The sequence below is a fragment of the Rutidosis leptorrhynchoides genome, chromosome 7 (assembly GCF_046630445.1).
Source record: "Rutidosis leptorrhynchoides isolate AG116_Rl617_1_P2 chromosome 7, CSIRO_AGI_Rlap_v1, whole genome shotgun sequence".
Taxonomy (NCBI): Eukaryota; Viridiplantae; Streptophyta; class Magnoliopsida; order Asterales; family Asteraceae; genus Rutidosis; species Rutidosis leptorrhynchoides.
This window is the reverse complement of record NC_092339.1, coordinates 150871012-150894695: the sequence shown is the minus strand read 5'-3', so window position 1 is coordinate 150894695 and position 23684 is coordinate 150871012.

The following is a 23684-nucleotide window of genomic DNA, read 5'->3' as shown; positions in this document are numbered from 1 at the left end:
GTACAGTGTAACTTATTAATACGAAATCTAAATATTCCTCAGGTATTACCTACCCGTTAAAATATTTTCACCATTAACAGTTTGTACAATAAAATTTTAATTACAATCTCTATGAAAACATATATACATATATATTTTCTTCAGACGTAATCATGGATTTAATGAGTCAATGTGATATTAAACTCATCAGATTTACGGCTAGAACTAGACTACATAATCTCTAAAACATTAGAGATTACATAATCGTCATGAAGGACGAAGATAGTTTATGTAGAACGATTTGTAGAACGATGATTATGCTTGAGGTATAGATTGCGAGGTTGAAACGTGTGATGATGTTGTTGTTGTTGGTACTGGTTATGCTGCTGGTGCTGCTGATGGTGGTACTGTTGCTATCGGTGCTACAAATGTTGTTGGTGCTGAGGTTGGTAATGATGTTGATGTAGTAAGTATAGCTTGTAAATCACGCACCATTCTTGTCAGGGTTTCTATCCTACCCTCTATCATTTCTATCCATCCACTCATCTGATTCGATAGATCTTGATTATCAATTCGAAGTTCCCTAACTTCTTATGATATTCCCCTTCGATTAGTATTCAGAAGTAGAGGTTGAATATTTTCTGAGATTGCAGTAATGCGACCTTCGAGGTGGAAAACTTTAGCAAGAAGGGTGAATACAGTGTTGCGCATAGGTTCATCGGTGAGTACATCGTTTTCTCCGATGTTAGGAGGTAAGTTTGGTTCGCGGTAGGATCGCCTTCTTCATTTCTCCATCGAGTGAGTAAGTCTCGAACCCACCCCCATCTTCTCCAGAAAGAAAAATAACTAAATGGTTGAGGTACTTCTGGTTCATTGACTTCGGAGTCTGCTTCAATATACATCTCGAAATCGCTTCCGAAACTAATGGAATCCAAGCTAGGTGTAGGATCCATTTCTCACAATCAGTTAAAGGGTTTTGATATGAAATGATTTTCGAATATCGAATGATATTATAATTATATATAGAATATCTATACATACTTCCAAAGATACCGTGAATTATGGAGAAAATTAAGGAAACGTGTCAGATAAAGTCTATAGTGACAGATATGCTAAGATATGGATTTTGTCTATACACTATTCATGCAGTCAATGCAGTAAAATGTGTCTAGACTAAGAATAATGAGCAGGTAATTTCCTAAGGATAATAAGCAGATGATTTTCGACAAAAATGATAAGTAAAACTTTTGACATGCAGACACGATCGAAGTCCAGACTCACTAATGCATCCTAACGACTATCAGTTAGACTCACTAATGCAAGACCTGGTTTGCTAAGACCACCGCTCTGATACCAACTATAGAGACCCGTCCTAATCCATCCGGACGAAGTCCATATCGATTATAAATGATTCACAACAGTTGATTACATCGCAAGGTATTTGACCTCTATATGATACAGTTTACAGACATTACATTCAATTTTAAAAGACAATCTTTTTTTACAACGAAAATTGACAGCAAGCATGCCATTTCAGAATATATCCAACTATAATTGACTTAATAATAATCTTGATGAACTCGACGACTCGAATACAACATCTTTTGAAATATGCCAAGAATGACTCCAAGTAATGTTTCTAAAATGAGCAAATGCACAGCGGAAGATTTCTTTCGTACCTGAGAATAAACATGCTTTCAAGTGTCAACCAAAAGGTTGGTGAGTTCATTAGTTTAACATAAATAAACATTTCCATCATTTTAATAGACCACAAGATTTTCATTTCTCATAAATATACGTCCCATGCATAGAGACAAAAATAATCATTCATATGGATTGAACACCTGGTAACCGACATTCACAATATGCATATAAGAATATCCCCATCATTCCGGGATCCTCCTTCGGACATGATATAAATTTCGAAGTACTAAAGCATCCGGTACTTTGGATGGGGCTTGTTGGGCCCAATAGATCTATCTTTAGGATTCGCATCAATTAGGGTGTCTGTTCCCTAATTCTTAGATTACCAGACTATAAAGGGGCATATTCGGTTTAATAATCCAGCCATAGAATGTAGTTTTCAGTACTTGTGTCTATTTCGTAAAGCATTTATAAAAGCAGCGCATGTATTCTCAGTCCCAAAAATATATATTGCAAAAGCATTTAAAAAGGGAGCAAATGAAACTCACCTTGTGTGAACGTTAATAGCTAGTCAAAGTGGTACGTGAACCGGACGATTACAATCGTTATACACAACCTTTAGAGAGCAATTAACTTCTACCAATGAGTAGAGGTTGATAAAAGCAATAACTTTCGTGTAGATTGCAAAAGCAAACAAATCAAAAATCGGTGGTGTTTTGATGGAGTGAAGATGGCGATCGATTGGAGATATGAACACCAAAAGATCGATAATCTTAATAACGGATTAGTATACAAAGTTTGTTATGTGTTGATCTCTAGAAATGTTTTAAAAGTGTATATATAGATATAGAATATATTGGTGACTGATTATATTATATATTAATTATGTTTAATGTGCTATAACCAACTAGCGTAATACACAGATTTTGACAATTATCACATGTGACTCTTGACTTTGTCATTGTTGTTGTCCTATTAGTTTAAACTAGTTTTGCGAACCCTCGCTTCGCATCGAGGGTTCGGTTTTCAATGTATTTTATTGCGTTTAGTTTGTAAAAAAAATTTCATGGCTAACGATGATGTCGTTGAATCGCAACTCGAATCGAACTAAAAGGTATAATCCGTGAAAGATTTAAATGTAATTTTAAATTAATAATATATGTGCATCTCTGCGTTTCGCTATGGAATTGGACTTTTGAAAATTTAACGCAAAATCAACGTGTATGAAAAGTACCTCAAATATTTAGCCCTTTTTTTTTAAAAAAGCGTCCGTTTTGCGTATGGTTAGTGACATTGTGTTCCTAAAATTATTTCGAGTTTAACGATGGTGTCGGAAAAAAATTTAACTCGTTGCGAGCGAGAAGATATGACTCGTTGAATATTTGGGTGAAGTTTATATAAGATTTTTTTTATAAAAATGGTTATTTGACACTTTACCCCCTGATTGAGGGGTCGGTTTTAATTATTGAATTAAGTGGGGGAGTTTTATTTTGGGGAAAAAAAGACAAAAAAAATTAAAAGACAAAATTACCCTTAGTTACTATTCATAAGTTTTGTCTATTAGTTATGTTAGTAATTTATATATTTATATATTTTATTAATAGTTAATTAGTTGGTAAATATATTAAAGATAACCATAATTACATGTAGTTTTATGATACATTAAACTAATTCGGATTATTATGATGCATCCTTCAAAATGACTTCGTTCCTAAACCTTTGGCCAAAACATTTTAACTTTTACTTTAATTACTAAAACTTTAGTTATTAAAATTTTAATTATTAAAATTACTTCTACTTAATACCCGAATAAGATGACATGAATTGTAAAGGTTGTGAAGATTTATTAATTAATTTATTTAATTAATTTTATTAATTAACTACAATATTATAGTCCCACTACAAGTATAAAAAGATAAATGAAGAGTCATTATTTGACCTGCGAAACGTTTTGGTCACAAGACAATTTGCTATTCTTGTTTCTTGTTACTTGCTATCCCTTTTCACACATTGGATACTTTTTTTTTATTGAAGTTCATGCATGAAGACTCTCTTTCCACACCTTTTTCTATCTATTTAATATGCACCGGTTATAATAGATGGCTAGTTAAATTATTGTTCCTTCACAACTTGCAATTAAATACACTACACATATATATGTCTTTCTCGTTGAACAAGATATCACACACACAAGCATCCATAATCATCCAACTTTTCCTATGTGATATAATATATAGGTGATAATCTCGTCATGTTAATACAAATTAAAATAACAAGAACTTTGGAATTGTTTGCCATTTCAAAGGGGTGGGACATAGTTTTACATGGGAATTCTATATTACTAGGTGAACAATCAATGAATCAACTTGCTTGATGGATGTATTCACAAGTAATTCACTTTCTATATTTTCTTTATCATTACTACTACTAGTGTTATGTACACTAGCACTGCATCTCTCGAATTTGCTTTCAAGTGGAAAAGTAAAGTGTTGGCAACAAGTGTTAATTGGGGCTACTTGTTTACACACGTTTTCATTTAATATATGTGTAAATAATAATAATAATAAACTTTATTACTGGGAAGAATTATTAAGTTAATTATTAGTTTGAATTATTAACTCAATAATTAGTTTCCGAATTATTTAGCCTTCAAAATATTAACACATATCAAAATGTGTAAAGAAAGAAAGAAAGAAAGAAAATTTGGCGTAGAAAATTATACAACATTAACTAATAGTCGTTAAGTATTTAATGGAAAAAGTCGGGTTGTTACAATCAATACCTATAACAATACACATACAACTAACTTAAAAGTAATTGATTTAGAATAAGTTTGAACTAGGGTTTTAAAGAACTACCTTAGGGTTTAAAGTTCAAGGATTGGTGATGATGAACTTGTGAACAGGAGACAGAATCCAAGCAGCTGTAGCAACATCAAGATCATGACCCAAAGAGAGGTCTTTTGGGTCTGACCTGGTTCGACTGAACCCACAGCAACACAGCAGTATCAACAGCGACCCAATAGGGTTTTCTTGGGTTTTCCTTTGATCGACAGAAGACAGCAACAAGTACAGCAAGTTTAGCAGCAACAGACGCAACAACTTGGACTGGTTTGATGTCGATTAGTAGCAAGAAAATAGCCGGTTCGATAGTTGTTTTAAGGACTGAACAGAAACAGAAACAATGGCAATTTACAGCAAACTTTTGTGGATTGTACAGTCGACACAGGAGAGGGTTGTGTGAGGTGGTTTAGTCGACTGAATAGCAGGTTGGATGAGGGGTTTTTAGTCGATAGAAAAACTGTAGGGAAAGCAGGAAAACTATCGACAATTTACAGCAGATTTTTGTGGTGATTTCTTGAGGATTACATGAGGGTTTATATAACAATGTTGGTTTCCTAATTTCTCTTGGATTCAAGGATTAATTAGAGTTTAACTAGGCTTATAACTTACTTAGGGATCAAGTTTTTCCCCCCAAACAATCTATTCAGTCAAAATACTTTGATACATATGATTTTTATTTTTATTTTTTTTATACGGCCTTACTACTAAATTATGTATTTTATATATATATATATATATATATATATATATATATATATATATATATATATATATATATATATATATATATATATATATATATATATATATATATATTTTAATTATTATTATTATTTATGTTAAGGGTATATTAATTACATTTTATTTATTTATTTATTAACCCCTAACTTTTATTAATTTTATTTAGTTCCAAGTAGTTCCTATTAAATTTTAAAGGTTAAGAAATATCATTTTTAATAATACTTATAGCTTTATAATTATAAAACTCAAATGCATAAACTTTACATTAACGAAAATATTGATCAAAAGTTAATATTTATTCAAAGTTTATTAAATAAAGTTCATGAGTACAAGTAATCCTATTAATGGAACAATTAAAACAAGAATGAAAAATTGAGGGTCGTCATAGATGATATCCGCATTGATGATAAAATGCATTCTGTTGAAGAACCAGTAGAGGTTATGGATCGTGAGCTTAAAGGCTTGAAATAAAGCTCTATTCCTATTGTTAAGATCCGTTGGAATTCACGAAGAGGCCCCGAGTATACCTGGGAACGTGAAGACCAGATGAACCGAAAATATCCACATCTATTCTCAACCGCTGATGTATCCGAGAAGATCTTCCTGAAACTTCGGGACGAAGTTTAAATTAATGGGGAGGTACTATAACAACCCTCATTTTTCCTTCATGAATTTACTAAATTGCCCTTAGGGTTTCATTGTTATATTCTGTGTATTAGCACTAGGGTTGTTATCCGGATATCTAATATTATTTAAAACCCTAAACCTAACCCTATACATTAAATACTAAACCCTAATACCATTTAATATAAAATATTAAACCCAAACCCTGATAACTATTATTATTATTAATGTTATTATTATGATCAAAATAAAATGTATTTTAAATAAATGTAAGTATTTAATAAAAAAATATAAAATATATATATAAATACATAATTGCTGAAAAAATATATAAATATATGAATTAATATTATTAAATCGGCTAGAAGGAGTAAAAAAAAAAAGGAACTTGATCATTAAGTTAACTACTCCTAGTTTAATCCTAATTTTTGTTCTTGATCACCAAGTTAACTTAGAATCCTAATCTTGATCCAACTCTTGTAAATTATCTATAAATAGGCTCATGTTATTCCATAATTGCACCACAAAAATAAACTCCAAAAATCCCTCTCATTCCTTGTGTCTTAATCGATAAAACTGCACAGCCCATTCCCTCTTTTATTAGTCGACACCTGCTGCATTCAGTCGACTGGTTTCTAGCTTTTCCCTCTTCTTTTTAGTCGACTAAACAGCCTCCAACCCCTCAGCCTGCAAGTCGACATTAAAAACCATCCCTCACAGCCTCTTTTCGCAATTGATTGTTGCTTCTGTTAGTCTCCTGTTTTCTTGCTGCTAATCGCCATCAAACAGCCCTCTAATCGCCTACTTTCTGCTGCTGTACCTGCTGTTCTGTCAAACCAAAACAGCCCAAAGAAACCATCTTTTGGGTTGTTACTGCTGCTGCTGGTTTCTGTTTCTGTTTCGCATCACATTCATCATCAATTCTTGATCTTAACCTTCATAAGGTAGCCCTAAAACCCTAGCTTAATCATGCATTTAAATCTATTACTTTTAAGTTATTTATAAGTGTTATGAATTAAGTATTATGTATAAGATGAATTAAGTATGATTATGATATAGGGAATGTATAAATTGATGAGGTTAAAAAGAATTGATAGAACTTGGTTAATGAGATTATGCTTATGATTAAGTATTATGTTTAACAAGAATGATTATAATAAATTAAAAGTATTAGGTTATGTTAAACTAGTTAGTATATTCATGTATGAAGTATAATCTCTATTGTGAAGTATTAATAATTGATGATTAGTTATTATGTTAATAAGATGAAGTATGTTAAATTACAAGTAGTAGGGTTAAGTTATGATCATGATTTATGATATGAAGCTAATTAAAATAGATAAAGATTATGATTGAATATGATAAAAGGTTATGATTTTATGTGATGATGATTAATGTTATTAGGTTTTGATTATGATAAAAAGCTATGATTTTATGATTAGTAATGTATAATGATAATGATATACATGCATGCATGCATGCATGCATACGTATGTATGTACATGTATACGTAGTAGATATATGTGTGTGTGTATATGTAAGTATATACGTACGTATATATGTATGTGTAGATATGTTTATATATGTACGTGTGTAAATATGTATGAGTGTGTATTGTGTAAGTTAAATAAGGTTAGTAAAACATGAAAAGTAAAGTAGTTATATGTATATATATGTACCATCTTTACGTTAATATATATATATATATATATATATATATATATATATATATATATATATATATATATATATATATATATATAACACTTACATATAATATACATGTATATCATATAGCTATAAACACATACATGATGATAAAAATAATATATATATATATATATATATATATATATATATATATATATATATATATATATATATATATATATATATATATGTGTGTGTGTGTGTGTGTGTGTGTGTATTTATATGTATCACCTTTGACTTGAGATATATGAAACACATATACATAATATATATATATATATATATATATATATATATATATATATATATATATATATATATATATATATATATATATATATATTTATCACATAGGTGCATATTTATATATGTAACATATAATGATAAGATTACATAACGATTGATTAATTAGATAATAATACTAATATTATAACCTATGAACTTATCTATATGGTAACACTTTAATTACACTAAGTATATTATCACCAATATATATATATATATATATATATATATATATATATATATATATATATATATATATATATATAATTAATAAGTACATTAATAAATTGTTATGTGAAGGTTATTATTAAAGATAACGTACAAAGACTACAAACATCACCCCTACTTGTGGCCTAGGGTGATCCTTGTTGCCTTATGGGAACCGCTTGTGGATTTCGAATGCCATGACTTAGATTCTGGTCAAGAATCCTGGGTGCCCGGTAACAACTGATCATTCAAGTGACTTGCATGATATCAACAAAGTTTGGGTGAGATTGTACAACATCCTTGTTAAGAATTATAACCCGAACTTCTTAAACTAGAAGCTTACTATAAGTAGAAGCTTTTCATAAATAGTAGGTTTCCAAAAATAGAAACTTTTGGAGAATAGGAACTTTCCCGAACACCGTCACAGTTAATAAAGTTTACTATATTAATAAACAAACCTTATGTCTATTAGACATTAACTAACCAAAGATTATATCTCTAGGTCGAGATCTCCGATCACTTTCTCCGTTTACACTTCTTACGTGGAATATCTTACTTGCTACTAAGGTGAACTTCATAGCCCCTCTTTCTACTATTTCTTAACTGTTTTATAAACTTTGGGGTGAGACACATGCTTGCTTTTAAATGATTTACAATTTAGACACAAGTATCTAAACTATTTGATATGCAACTTCGTGAGACTTTTATTAAACATGTATTTATTGTTACATGCAAATCCCCGCCATAATATCGTTAATTGCTGGAATTGGAATTTTGCAAGCTTAATTATTGTGAGTAGGCCTATTGAGAGTGACGTCTCTACCCATTGGCTTGATCGTCAAGGGGGTACATAATAATGATTACCGACACCCGTACAGTGTCAGGGGTTAATGTTTAGTTTGATATTATAACTCATGGCATATTGAATTTTTTGACGTTTTGAACTAAATCTTGTGGTCTAAAACTTGTTATAATTGTTAAACCTATGATGTTCACTCAACCTTTGTGTTGACACTTGATAATGCTATAAACGAACATATATTTCATAGCATTATTCCTCAAGAAAGACAAGCTTTTAGTTGCAATTGTCCTATTTACAAGTGATATTCGTTTAAATAATAAAAGGTGAAGACAAAAGACAGATTCGACGAATTGAAGACGCAAACGACCAAAAAGCTCAAAAGTACAAAGTACAATCAAAGTGGTTCCAATTATTGATAAGAAACGTCTCAGAATTACAAGAGTACAAGATTCAAAATGCAAAGTACAAGATATTAAATTGTACGCAAGGACGTTCGAAAATCCGGAACCGGGACCAGAGTCAACTCTCAACGCTCGACGCAACGGACTAAAAATTACAAGTTAACTATGTATATAAATATAATATAATATATAATTAATTATATAAATTATATATATATAATTATATATATATATATATATATATATATATATATATATATATATATATATATATATATATATATATATATATATATATATTATATTTATATATTAAAACCGTCGGCAAAGAAGATCCAAAAAGGGATGAGCTGTAAAAGCAAACTCCGCGACTTGCGGAGTTTGAAGGGCAAAAATACCGCGACTCGCGGAGCACCAAATTCTGAAACTGCCTATAAAAGCCAACGCATTTTGATCGTAAAAAATATCCTTTTATCAATCTCTCCATAAACGTATATATATATATATATATATATATATATATATATATATATATATATATATTTATATTTTAATTTTAATTTTAATTTTAATTTCTAATAATAAGGGTATGTTAGCGAATGTTGTAAGGGTGTAACTCGAAATTCTGTCCGTGTAACGCTACGCTATTTTTAATCATTGTAAGTTATGTTCAACCTTTTTAATTTAATGTCTCGTAGCTAAGTTATTATTATGCTTATTTAATACCGAAGTAATCATGATGTTGGGCTAATTACTAAAATTGGGTAATTGGGCTTTGTACCATAATTGGGGTTTGGACAAAAGAACGACACTTGTGGAAATTAAACTATGGGCTATTAATGGGCTTTATATTTGTTTAACTAAATGATAGTTTGTTAATTTTAATATAAAGATTTACAATTGGACGTCCCTATAAATAACCATATATACTCGATCGGACACGATGGGCGGGGTATTTATATGTACGAATAATCGTTCATTTAACCGGACACGGGAATGGATTAATAGCCACTAGAATTATTAAAACAGGGGTGAAATTATGTACAAGGACACTTGGCATAATTGATAACAAAGTATTAAAACCTTGGGTTACACGCAGTCGATAACCTGGTGTAATTATTAAACAAAGTATTAAAACCTTGTTACAGTTTAAGTCCCCAATTAGTTGGAATATTTGACTTCGGGTATAAGGATAATTTGACGAGGACACTCGCACTTTATATTTATGACTGATGGACTGTTATGGACAAAAACCACACGGACATATTAAATAATCCAGGACAAAGGACAATTAACCCATGGGCATAAAACTAAAATCAACACGTCAAACATCATGATTAACATAAGCATAATTCTTTTATTTCATATTTAATTTCCTTTATTTTATATTTAATTGCACTTCTAATTATCGCACTTTTATTTATTGTATTTAATTGCACTTTTAATTATCGTATTTTTAATTATCACAATTTTATTTTATCGCACTTTTATTTATCGCAATTTCATTATCGTTATTTACTTTACGCTTTAAATTAAGTCTTTTATTTATTTAATATTTTACATTAGGTTTTAACTGCGACTAAAGTTTTAAAAATCGACAAACCGGTCATTAAACGGTAAAAACCCCCTTTATAATAATAATATTACTTATATATATATTTATATTTTTATAAATTAAAACTAATATAGCGTTAAGCTTTGTTTAAAAGATTCCCTGTGGACGAACCGGACTTACTAAAAACTACACTACTGTACGATTAGGTACACTGTCTATAAGTGTTGTAGCAAGGTTTAGGTATATCCATTCTATAAATAAATAAATATCTTGTGTAAAATTGTATCATATTTAATAGTTTTTCCTAGTAAAATATAAAGCTATTTTATATACACCTCGCAGCACATCAAGTATTTTTGGCGCCGCTGCCAGGGAACAAAATCTAGCTTAAAAGCCGGAAGCGCAACGCTAATATAAAAAAAAGATTTTTATTTTTAGTTTACTTTTATAAAAATACGTTTTTGTAAAAATACGTTTTAAATATTCGAAAATATAAAAAGAAAAACAAAAATATAAATATTTTTAAGAGTTTGTTAAATATTTAAGTTTTATAAAGTTTCTTTATTTTATTTTATAAAAATATAAGTTTTATTTAAATATTTTGGGTTTATTTAAAACTTAAAATCAAAACCGAAAAAAAATATATATATAAATCTAGTTTTAAGATTTTTATTTATAAAATTATAAAATATTTCTATTTTTATTTTAGTTTTTAAAATATAAGTTTTATTAAATTTATATAAATATATTAATTAAATTAAAAACAGAAAAAAAAATAATTACGAAACCTGTCAAACGAAACCACCTAATCTGAAATTTCATACCCCGCGACTCGCGGTGTTTGTTGCCAGGTGTACCGCAACTCGCGGAGCCACCCTGACACGACCAGAAACCCTAATCGCATTAATTAAGGAGTATTATTAATTATTATTATTAATAAACCCTAAATTAGTTAATTAATTTATTATTTAGTTTAAGTTTTAATTAATTTGTAATAATTAATTTTAATAAGTTTTATTTATATATATAAAAGTAATAGTTTTATAAAATAATAATTTAAAAATAATATTTTTATAAAAATTGTACTTTTTACAACTTTAAGTTTATTTTTATATTTTGTATCTTTTTATTTGTTTATTCGTAATATTTGTATTTTTCGCTCGTAATTAGTTTTAAGTTATAGTTTTTGCCATAATTATTTTTACTTCTAGATTTTTAGGTTTTGCCGTAAAATCCCTTAAGTGCTTTCTCTTTAGACTAAGATTTAGGTGCTTTAGAATTTTGCGACGCCTATCTAAGTTTTAGTATTTTTTTAAAGATATTGCCATTTGGGATATAGTTTTACTTGTAAGCTTTAATATTTTTAGACGCAACTTTTAATTTTTAGTTTTTAGTTCCTTCTTAAGTTTCGACGCACTACTTTCTTATTTTTATTTTTCGACGCCTTTTACCTATGTATCAATTATCACTCCAATTAGTAATCTCAATTTGCAATTTTAATTTTAAGTTAGTGATAGTAATAAGGTTGGGTTAGTCGAGTGTTTTAAAGTTTTATAGTCATTTTTTTTCTTTTTCGACGCCTTTTATTTTTCAACCCTTTTCTATTTCGACCTTTTTCGACGCGCTCTTTTTCTTTCTTATTTCTCGCCATTCTAGTTTTTAGGACATAGATTTTTATTCTATTTCTTATCTAAATTTCTTTAAATTACGAAAATTTATTTTAAGTGGTTAAATTGATAGACATCAAAATTTTCTGGTTCGTAGTAATAGTTGAATTTGTACGTGGACCAGGTTATTGGAGCCAAATAGTACTCAATTATATTGAGACCAAACGAATCCTGCCCCTCTACTGCATCTTTTGGCTATTCGAAACGTGGGCAAAATCAGAAAAGTCTATTAATTGGATAACTTATATAATTTTTCTTTCCTTTTAAAAAACTAATAGGATATTCAGTGAATGCACCGAGCAAGACGTTCACCACCTTTTGTACGTTCACCACCTGTAACTAGATCAAGACATTTAGCAAATATTACCGCCGTTGATTTTTCTTTAGAATCGTCATCCAGTCGACCAAGTACTCCAATTCAAATTTTCGATAATCCATTTTTTGAACCCGACCTCACAATTGAGAATCCGGAGAATATTCAGGGATGATTCATAGATCCTGAACCATTAATTTTTCCTCCAGAACCACCAATCATTCAAACAGAGATTGTTGAGGAACGAACCATTAAATCAGAATCTTCTAGTGATTCAGATTCAACAAATTCAATTTTGGAAAATCTGGAACCTCTAAGTATGGAAGACCGAATGCGAGCTAAACGCACTGGCCAAGGTCACGCAATTACTCATCCAGACATTAATGCGCCAGATTATGAAATCAAAGGACAAATTCTACATATGGTGACTAATCAATGCCAATTTAGTGGTGCGCCGAAGGAAGATCCAAACGAACATCTTCGTACCTTTAATAGGATCTGTACACTATTTAAAATAAGAGAAGTGGAGGATGAACATATATATCTCATGTTATTTCCCCGGACTTTAAAAAGAGAAGCCAAAGATTGGTTGGAATCGTTACCTGAAGGGGCGATTGATACATGGGACGTTTTAGTTGAAAAATTTCTTAAACAATTCTTTCCGGCATCTAAAGCCGTAAGACTTCAAGGAGAAATTGTTACGTTCACACAGAAACCAAATGAAACTCTATATGAGACGTGGACTAGATTTGGAAAGTTATTAAGAGGATGTCCGCAACATGGTTTAGACACTTGTCAAATAGTACAAATATTCTACCAAGGATGCGACATCACTACAAGAAAAGACATCGATATAGCAGCAGGTGGTTCTATTATGAAGAAAACCGAAACTGATGCTTATAAAATTATTGATAACACTGCTTCCTACTCACATGAGTGGCACCAAGAAAAAGATATCGTTAGATCATCTAAAGCAGCTAGAGCCAATTCTAGCCATGACTTAGATTCCATTTCCGCAAAGATAGATGCTGTCGAGAGACGAATGGAAAAGATGACTAAGGATATTCACTCAATACAAATTAGTTGTGAGCAGTGTGGAGGACCACATTTGACAAAAGATTGTCTCAGTATTGAGCTAACAATGGAACAAAGAGATAATATTTCATACATAAACCAAAGGCCTGGAAATAATTATCAGAATAATTATCAACTGCCAAGACCAATTTACAATCAAAACCAGAATTATAACCGAAATGTTCCATACAACAACCAACAAGGTCCTAGCAATCAACAAGTATCCAATAATACTTACAATCAGCAAAGACCTAATTTTCAAAACAAACCACAACAAACCGATGATAAAAAGCCAAATTTAGAAGATATGATGACGAAGCTAGTTGAATCTCAAACACAGTTTTTCACATCTCAGAAAAAACGAATGAACAAAATGCTCAAGCATTTAGAAATCAACAAGCTTCTATTCAAAATTTGGAACAAGAAGTAAGTAACCTAGCAAGGTTAATAGGTGAAAGAAAACCGGGAAGTCTACTTAGTGATACAAATGCTAACCCCCGGAATGAAACAGCTAAAGCCATTACCACAAGAAGTGGTACAACACTTAAATCACCTGAAATACCTGTAATTTCTGATGAAGCTATTCCTACTCCACAAGAACCACAACCTGAACAAGATAAGGAAACAGAACCTGTAGTTGAAAAGGTTAATGAAGATAACACAGTTAAGGCTAAACCTTATGTTAAACCATACCAACCACCACTTCCTTACCCGAGTAAAATGAAAAAAGAGAGACTTGAAGCCGAGCAATCCAAATTCTTGGATATATGTTTAAACAGATAAATGTAAATCTTCCTTTCATTGATGTGATTTCAGGAATGCCTAGATATGCTAAATTTCTGAAAGATCTAATCTCGAATAGAAAGAAAATGAAAGAACTCTCGGCTGTTACTATGAATGCTAATTGTTCAGCAGTGCTGTTGAATAAGATACCAGAAAAACTATCAGATCCAGGAAGTTTCACAATTCCATGTTTTCTGGGTAGTCTTAGTTCAATAGAAGCATTGGCAGACTTAGGTGCTAGTATAAATTTAATGCCGTATTCACTATACGCTAAACTAGACCTTGGAGAATTGAAACCAACAAGAATAAGTATACAACTAGCTGATCGATCAATAAAATATCCTAGAGGGATAATGGAGAACATGCTAGTTAAAGTTGGTACTTTAGTATTTCCAGTAGATTTTGTTGTTCTAGATATGGAAGAAGATTCTCAAGTTCCTCTCATATTAGGAAGACCATTCTTAAACACGGCTAAAGTAATGATAGACGTGTTTGGTAAGAAACTGACCCTAAGTATAGAGAACGAGAGTGTTACCTTTTCAGTTGATAGAGCTATGCAATAACCGCAATCTGCAGATGATACATGTTATTATATTCAAACTATAGATTCACATGCAGAATTGTTAGAAGAATTTCCAGAATTACAAGGAACAGGAGAATGTTCTTTAGGAGAAGGTACTGAACCAATTGATGAAACTGAAATGTTAGCTATACTAATAGCTAATGGATATGAACCAACAACAGAAGAAATTCAAATGCTAAAAGAAGAAGACAGATATCGATACAAATCATCGATAGAAGAACCTCCGACATTAGAGTTAAAGCCACTTCCAAACCATTTGGAATACGCTTATTTACATGGTGAATCTGAATTACCTGTAATAATATCGTCTTCTCTTACTGAAAATGAGAAATCACAACTCATTTCTGTGTTGAATGCTCATAAACCAGCCATTGCATAGAAAATTCATGATATCAAAGGAATAAGTCCTTCGTATTGCACACATAAAATCCTTATGGAAGAAGGTCATAAAACGTATGTGCAACGTCAACGAAGACTAAATCCTAATATGCAAGATGTTGTTAAAAAGAAATTATTAAACTGCTAGATGCAGGTTTAATTTATCCAATTTCTGATAGTCCATGGGTAAGCCCAGTTCAATGCGTGCCTAAGAAGGGTGGCATGACTGTCATTACAAATGAGAAAAATGAGCTTATTCCTACTAGGACTGTAACAGGATGGCGTGTATGTATTGATTATAGAAAATTAAATGACGCCACCAGAAAAGATCACTTTCTCTTACCTTTCATTGATCAAATGTTGGAAAGATTAGTCGGAAATAGTTACTATTATTTTCTTGATGGTTTTTTCGGATATTTTCAAATTCCAATAGCACCCGAGGACCAAGAGAAAACCACATTCACGTGCCCTTATGGTACTTTTGCTTACAAACGCATGCCATTTGAACTTTGCAACGCCCCTGCAACCTTTCAAAGGTGCATGATGGCGATTTTTCACGACATGATAGAAGAATGCATGAAAGTTTTCATGGATAACTTTTCAGTCTTCGGTGATACATTTGAATCATGTCTAGTTAATCTGGAATGAATGCTTATTAGATGCGAACAATCAAATCTAGTTCTTAATTGGGAGAAATGCCATTTCATGGTTAAAGAAGGCATCGTTCTTGGTCATAAAATCTCAAAGGAAGGAATTGAAGTGGATAGAGCTAAAGTAGATGTAATTGCTAAACTTCCACATCCCACCAATGTTAGAGGAGTTAGGAGTTTTCTAGGGCATGCCGGTTTTTACCGACGTTTCATAAAAGATTTTTCTAAAAGTGCCACTCCTATGAATAAACTCCTAGAAAAGGATGCTCCATTCATCTTTTCAGATGAATGTATCAAATCTTTTAATATTCTTAAAGAGAAACTCACTAATGCGCCGATCATGATAACACCAAATTGGAATCTACCGTTTGAACTAATGTGCGATGCAAGTGATTTTGCAATGGGAGCCGTTTTAGGACAAAGGATTGAAAAACGATTTCAACCTATATATTATGCTAGTAAGACGTTACAATGAGCACAAACGAACTACACAACTACTGAAAAAGAACTCCTTGCTATTGTCTTTGCTTTTGACAAATTTCGTTCATATCTCGTTCAAGCTAAAACGGTGGTCTATACCGACCATTCTGCTCTTAGATACCTATTTTCGAAACAAGATACCAAACCAAGATTAATCCGTTGGATCTTACTCTTACAAGAGTTCGATATTGAAATTCGAGATAAAAGAGGAGCAGAAAATCTCGCCGCTGATCATCTTTCTCGTCTTGAAAATCCCAAATTAGAAGTTCTAAATGAATCGGCCATACAAGACAACTTTCCTGATGAATATCTATTGAAGATAGATTATAATGAAATACCATGGTTTGCAGACTATGCAAACTACTTAGTATGTGGATTCCTTGAAAAAGGATTGTCGTACCAAAAACGAAAGAAATTCTTTAGTGATATAAAACACTATTTCTGGGAAGATCCACATCTGTTTAAAAGTTGTCCAGATGGAATAATACGCCGATGTATATTCGGAGATGAAGCTAGTAAAATATTAAACTATTGTCACACAGGACCAACAGGAGGGCATTATGGGCCTCAACTAACAACAAGAAAAGTTTATGATGCTGGATTCTATTGGCCTACAATTTACAAAGACACACACCTTCTTTGCAAATCATGTGATGCTTGTCAAAGGGCCGGAAAAATAAGTCAACGTGATGAAATGCCACAAAATATCATTCAAGTATGTGAAGTATTTGACATTTGGGGTATTGACTTTATGGGTCCATTTCCAAAATCTCATAATAATCTCTATATTCTCGTAGCCATTGATTATGTATCTAAATGGGCGGAAGCACAAGCTCTCCCAACTAACGATGCACGAGTTGTAGTCAACTTTTTAAAACGTCTTTTTGCAAGGTTTGGAACACCGAAAGCTTTAGTAACTGATCGGGGTACTCATTTCTGTAATAATCAACTTGAGAAAGTTCTCAAAATATATGGAGTAACTCATAAAATCTCCACCGCATATCATCCACAAACAAGTGGACAAGTTGAAAATACCAACCGAGCTTTAAAACGTATTCTAGAGAAAATCGTAGGATCAAATCCGAAGGAATGGTCCATAAAATTGGAGGATGCACTCTGGGATTTTAGAACAGCTTACAAAACTCCAATTGGAACCACAGCTTTTAGACTCGTTTATGGAAAAGCATGTCATCTTCCAGTAGAAATTGAACACAAAGCATTTTGGGCTTTGAAGACATGTAATCTTGATTTACATGAAGCCGGACGTCTACGGTTAAATCAATTAAACTTATTAGAAGAATTAAGACATGAAGCATATGAAAATTCCTTAATCTATAAGGAAAGAATGAAGAAATGGCATGATAAAAGAATCAGAAGTTCAAAAGAATTCAAAGAAGGAGACAGAGTTCTTCTTTTCAATTCACGATTCAAGCTATTTCCTGGAAAATTGAAATCAAGATGGTCTGTGTAGTGACCCAAACTTTTCCATGTTTATATATATATTAAATGAAATTGTTAATTACATGATTAAGTGTTCCCAACATGTTAAGCAATCAAACTTGTTAAGACTTGATTAATTGAAATAGGTTTCATATAGACAATTGACCACCCAAGTTGACACGAACGTTAAAACTTGTAAAACTATACGATGACATATATATGGTTATATATATAGTTAACATGATTTTATTATAAGTATGTATCTCATTAGGTATTTTAACAATGAGTTATATACATAAAAATGAGACTATTAATTTAAGAAACTCGAAAACGATATATATAACGATTATCGTTATAACAACGTCTTACTAGGTACATATGAATCATATTAAGATATTGATACACTTGGTTAATTATGTTAAATGATAAGTAAATATATTATTAAGTGTATTAACAATAAAATATATATGTAAAAATAAGACTACTAACTTAATGATTTCGAAACGAGACATATATGTAACGATTATCGTTGTAACGACATTTAACTGTATATATATCATACTAAGATATATTATATATCATAATATCATGATAATATAACAATTTAACATCTCATTTGTTATAATAAACAATGGGTTAACAACATTCAACAAGATCGTTAACCTAAAGGTTTCAAAACAACATTTACATGTAACGACTAACGATGACTTAACGACTCAGTTAAAATGTATATACATGTAGTGTTTTAATATGTATTCATACACTTTTTAAAGACTTCAAGACACTTATCAAAATACTTCTACTTAACAAAAATGCTTACAATTACATCCTCGTTCAGTTTCATCAACAATTCTACTCGTATGCACCCGTAATCGTACTCGTACAATACACAGCTTTTAGATGTATGTACTATTGGTATATACACTCCAATGATCAGTTCTTAGCAGCCCATGTGAGTCACCTAACACACGTGGGAACCATCATTTGGCAACTAGCATGAAATATCTCATAAAATTACAAAAATATGAGTAATCATTCATGACTTATTTACATGAAAATAAAATTACATATCCTTTATATCTAATCCATACACCAACGACCAAAAACACCTACAAACACTTTCATTCTTCAATTTTCTTCATCTAATTGATCTCTCTCAAGTTCTATCTTCAAGTTCTAAGTGTTCTTCATAAATTCCAAAAGTTCTAGTTTCATAAAATCAAGAATACTTCCAAGATTGCAAGTTTACTTCCAAGTTTTCTAAATCCATTCCAAGTAATCATCCAAGATCAAGAAACCTTTGTTACTTACAGTAGGTTATCTTTCTAATACAAGGTAATAATCATATTCAAACTTTAATTCAATCTCTATAACTATAACAATCTTATTTCGAGTGGAAATCTTACATGAAATTGTTTTCGTGTCATGATTCTGCTTCAAGAATTTTCAAGCCATCCAAGGATCCTTTGAAGCTAGATCTATTTTTCTCATTTCCAATAGGTTTATGCAAAGAACTTGAGGTAGTAATGATGTTCATAACATCATTCGATTCATACATATAAAGCTATCTTATTCGAAGGTTTAAACTTGTAATCACTAGAACATAGTTTAGTTAATTCTAAACTTGTTCGCAAATAAAAGTTAATCCTTCTAACTTGACTTTTAAAATCAACTAAACACATGTTCTATATCTATATTATATGCTAACTTAATGATTTAAAACCTGGAAACACGAAAAACACCGTAAAACCAGATTTACGCCGTCGTAGTAACACCGTGGGCTGTTTTGGGTTAGTTAATTAAAAACTATGATAAACTTTGATTTAAAAGTTGTTATTCTGGGAAATTTATTTTTATTATGAACATGAAACTATATCCAAAAATTATGGTTAAACTCAAAGTGGAAGTATGTTTTCTAAAATGGTCATCTAGACGTCGTTCTTTCGACTGAAATGACTACCTTTACAAAAACAACTTGTAACTTATTTTTCTATACTTTTTATGTTTAGATTCATAAAGTAGAGTTCAATATGAAACCATAGCAATTTGATTCACTCAAAACGGATTTAAAATGAAGAAGTTATGGGTAAAACAAGATTGGATAATTTTTCTCATTTTAGAAACGTGAAAATTGGTAACAAATCTATTCCAACCATAAATTAATCAACTTGTATTGTATATTATGTAATCTTGAGATACCATAGACACGTATACAATGTTTTGACCTATCATGTCGACACATCTATATATATTTCGGAACAACCATAGACACTCTATATGTGAATGTTGGAGTTAGCTATACAGGGTTGAGGTTGATTCCAAAATATATATAGTTTGAGTTGTGATCAATACTGAGATAAGTATACACTGGGTCGTGGATTGATTCAAGATAATATTTATCGATTTATTTCTGTACTTCTAACTGTGGACAACTAGTTGTAGGTTACTAACGAGGACAGCTGACTTAATAAACTTAAAACATCAAAATATATTAAAAGTGTTGTAAATATATTTTGAACATACTTTGATATATATGTATATATTGTTATAGGTTCGTGAATCAACCAGTGGCCAAGTCTTACTTCCCGGCGAAGTAAAAATCTGTGAAAGTGAGTTATAGTCCCACTTTTAAAATCTAATATTTTTGGGATGAGAATACATGCAGGTTTTATAAATGATTTACAAAATAGACACAAGTACGTGAAACTACATTCTATGGTTGAATTATCGAAATCGAATATGCCCCTTTTTATTAAGTCTGGTAATCTAAGAATTAGGGAACAGACACCCTAATTGACGCGAATCCTAAAGATATATCTATTGTGCCTAACAAACCCCATCCAAAGTACCGGATGCTTTAGTACTTTGAAATTTATATCATATCCGAAGGGTGTCCCGGAATGATGGGGATATTCTTATATATGCATCTTGTTAATGTTGGTTACCAGGTGTTCACCATATGAATGATTTTTATCTCTATGTATGGGATGTATATTGAAATATGAAATCTTGTGGTCTATTGTTACGATTTGATATATATAGGTTAAACCTATAACTCACCAACATTTTTGTTGACGTTTAAAGCATGTTTATTCTCAGGTGAATACTAAGAGCTTCCGCTGTTGCATACTAAAATAAGGACAAGATTTGGAGTCTATGTTTGTATGATACTGTGTAAAAACTGCATTCAAGAAACTGATTTTGATGTAACATATTTGTATTGTAAACCATTATGTAATGGTCGTGTGTAAACAGGATATTTTAGATTATCATTATTTGATAATCTACGTAAAGCTTTTTAAACCTTTATTGATGAAATAAAGGTTATGGTTTGTTTTAAAAATGAATGCGCTCTTTGAAAAACGTCTCATATAGAGGTCAAAACCTCGCAACGAAATCAATTAATATGGAACGTTTTTAATCAATAAGAACGGGACATTTCAGTTGGTATCCGAGCGTTGGTCTTAGAGAACCAGAAAAATTTGCATTGGTGTGTCTTATCGAGTTTGTTAGGATGCATTAGTGAGTCTGGACTTCGACCGTGTTTTCTTTAAAAATGATTGCTTAACATTTTTGTTAGAAACTATATATTATTAACATGTATATATTATGTGATATATTAATCTCTTAACATGTTTGATATTGTGTGATAGATGTCTACCTCTAGCACAAATTCCATTGACTTACCTAATAATAACGAAGAGTCGAATATATATTGGACTGATTCACAAGTTCCCGGAGAAGAACCGGAAGAAGAATCAGAACCGGAAGAAGAATCAGAACCGGAAGAGGAGGAACCGGAGGAGGAAATAGAACCGGTGGGGGAAATAATAAAACGGTTAAGTAAAAGAAAATCCTCAACCAACCGACCAAGGTTAATTATGGTCAATGGTGTTTCCGCCAAGGAAGCAAAATATTGGGAGGATTACCAATTCTCCGATGAATCGGATTCCGACGTGAATTCCGATGATGTTATAGAAATTACCCCAACTGAATTTAAAAAGGCAAAAGAAAATGATAAGGGAAAGGGCATAAAAATAGAGAAATCTAATTCCAACCCCGATGAACTTTATATGTATCGTCAACCCCCGAAGCCCTTAAGTTGTAACAATGACCCGGGAACCTCTACACCACCAGGTTTTTCTAAACCGTTGTGGAAAACAACAGCTCGTATTAGGGGAACATCATATATCCCTAGAAACTTGGCAAAACGAACCAAAACCGAAGAAGAAGAAACGAGTGAGTCGGAATAAGATAGTTGTATTCGTGTGGTGTAATATATGTAATATAGTGTGCTTATGCTTTATGATATATGTAAAAATTGCTTGTATTAATAAGTATTTTTTTTATGAATCTAACTCTTGTCTATTTTACAGTATAAAAACACAAAATGGATAGACAACCCAATATTTTAAGAGACCTACCCGGAGACATGATTGATGAAATCTTGTCTAGAGTTGGTCAGAATTCTTCGGCACAACTATTTACGGCGAAATCAGTTTGTAAGACATTCGAAGAACGTTCCAAGAATGTCTTGGTTTATAAGAGACTTTCGTTTGAAAGATGGGGGATATCACATTGGGAAACCCATAAGTTACGATGTGTTTACTTTGACACATATATTGCAGGGAACCCAAAAGCTATTTTACGCAACGGGTTAAGAAATTATTTTGACTCAATGTATCCGAATATAGGACTTCATGATTTAGAAAAAGCGGCTAACATGCAACATAAAGAAGCATGCTATGCTTACGGGTTAGTAATGTTTTGCTTCTCACCAAAGTGAGAAAAAGAACATCGGGCTACAACTATTAAACAAAATGTTCCCACAAGTGACGGAGTCGGTAATTGGGGTAAGAAATGAGGTTTTTAGGTTATTACGAGACTGTTGGTCATTACGTAACCCTCGTCCCTTTGACGACGTTACAACACGCTGTCTTATCAACGGCCATAACGGTTATGTTCCACAAGACCAAGGATGGGAAGTAGTCCTAGTAAAACCAGAATGCATGACTTGTTTCTGGACGTATGAATTACGTGTCTTTATTGCCTTTGCTGAACGACTTGTGTGCTAGCTAGAATTATCTTCACAAATATCTTGTATCAAAGTTATTGTGTGCTATATTTCATGCTTTATGTAAAATAAGCGGTATTGTAAGTTTGTAAAATATTGTATAAAAGTTTGAACGCGAAATATTATTATAATCAGTTTTTCATATAGAATTGTAGTAGTTGAATTGTATATTAGCTACTAAGTATGAACTTAACGGGTAGGTACTACCCGAATTTAAACTTATAAAACGCTAATGTGAAGAAAAAGCTTTTATAAATGAGTTCATATTATGCTACGAAATACTATTAACTACTCTTAAAATTCTGTATGATTAACTTGTTCCATTTGACTATTTTGAAGGAAATGGCACCGACTACTCGACACACCGTGAATATGAATGAAGAGGAATTTCGTACTTTTCTAGCTTCAAACATAGCCGCAGTACAGGCTGCGCTACATACCAACAATAACC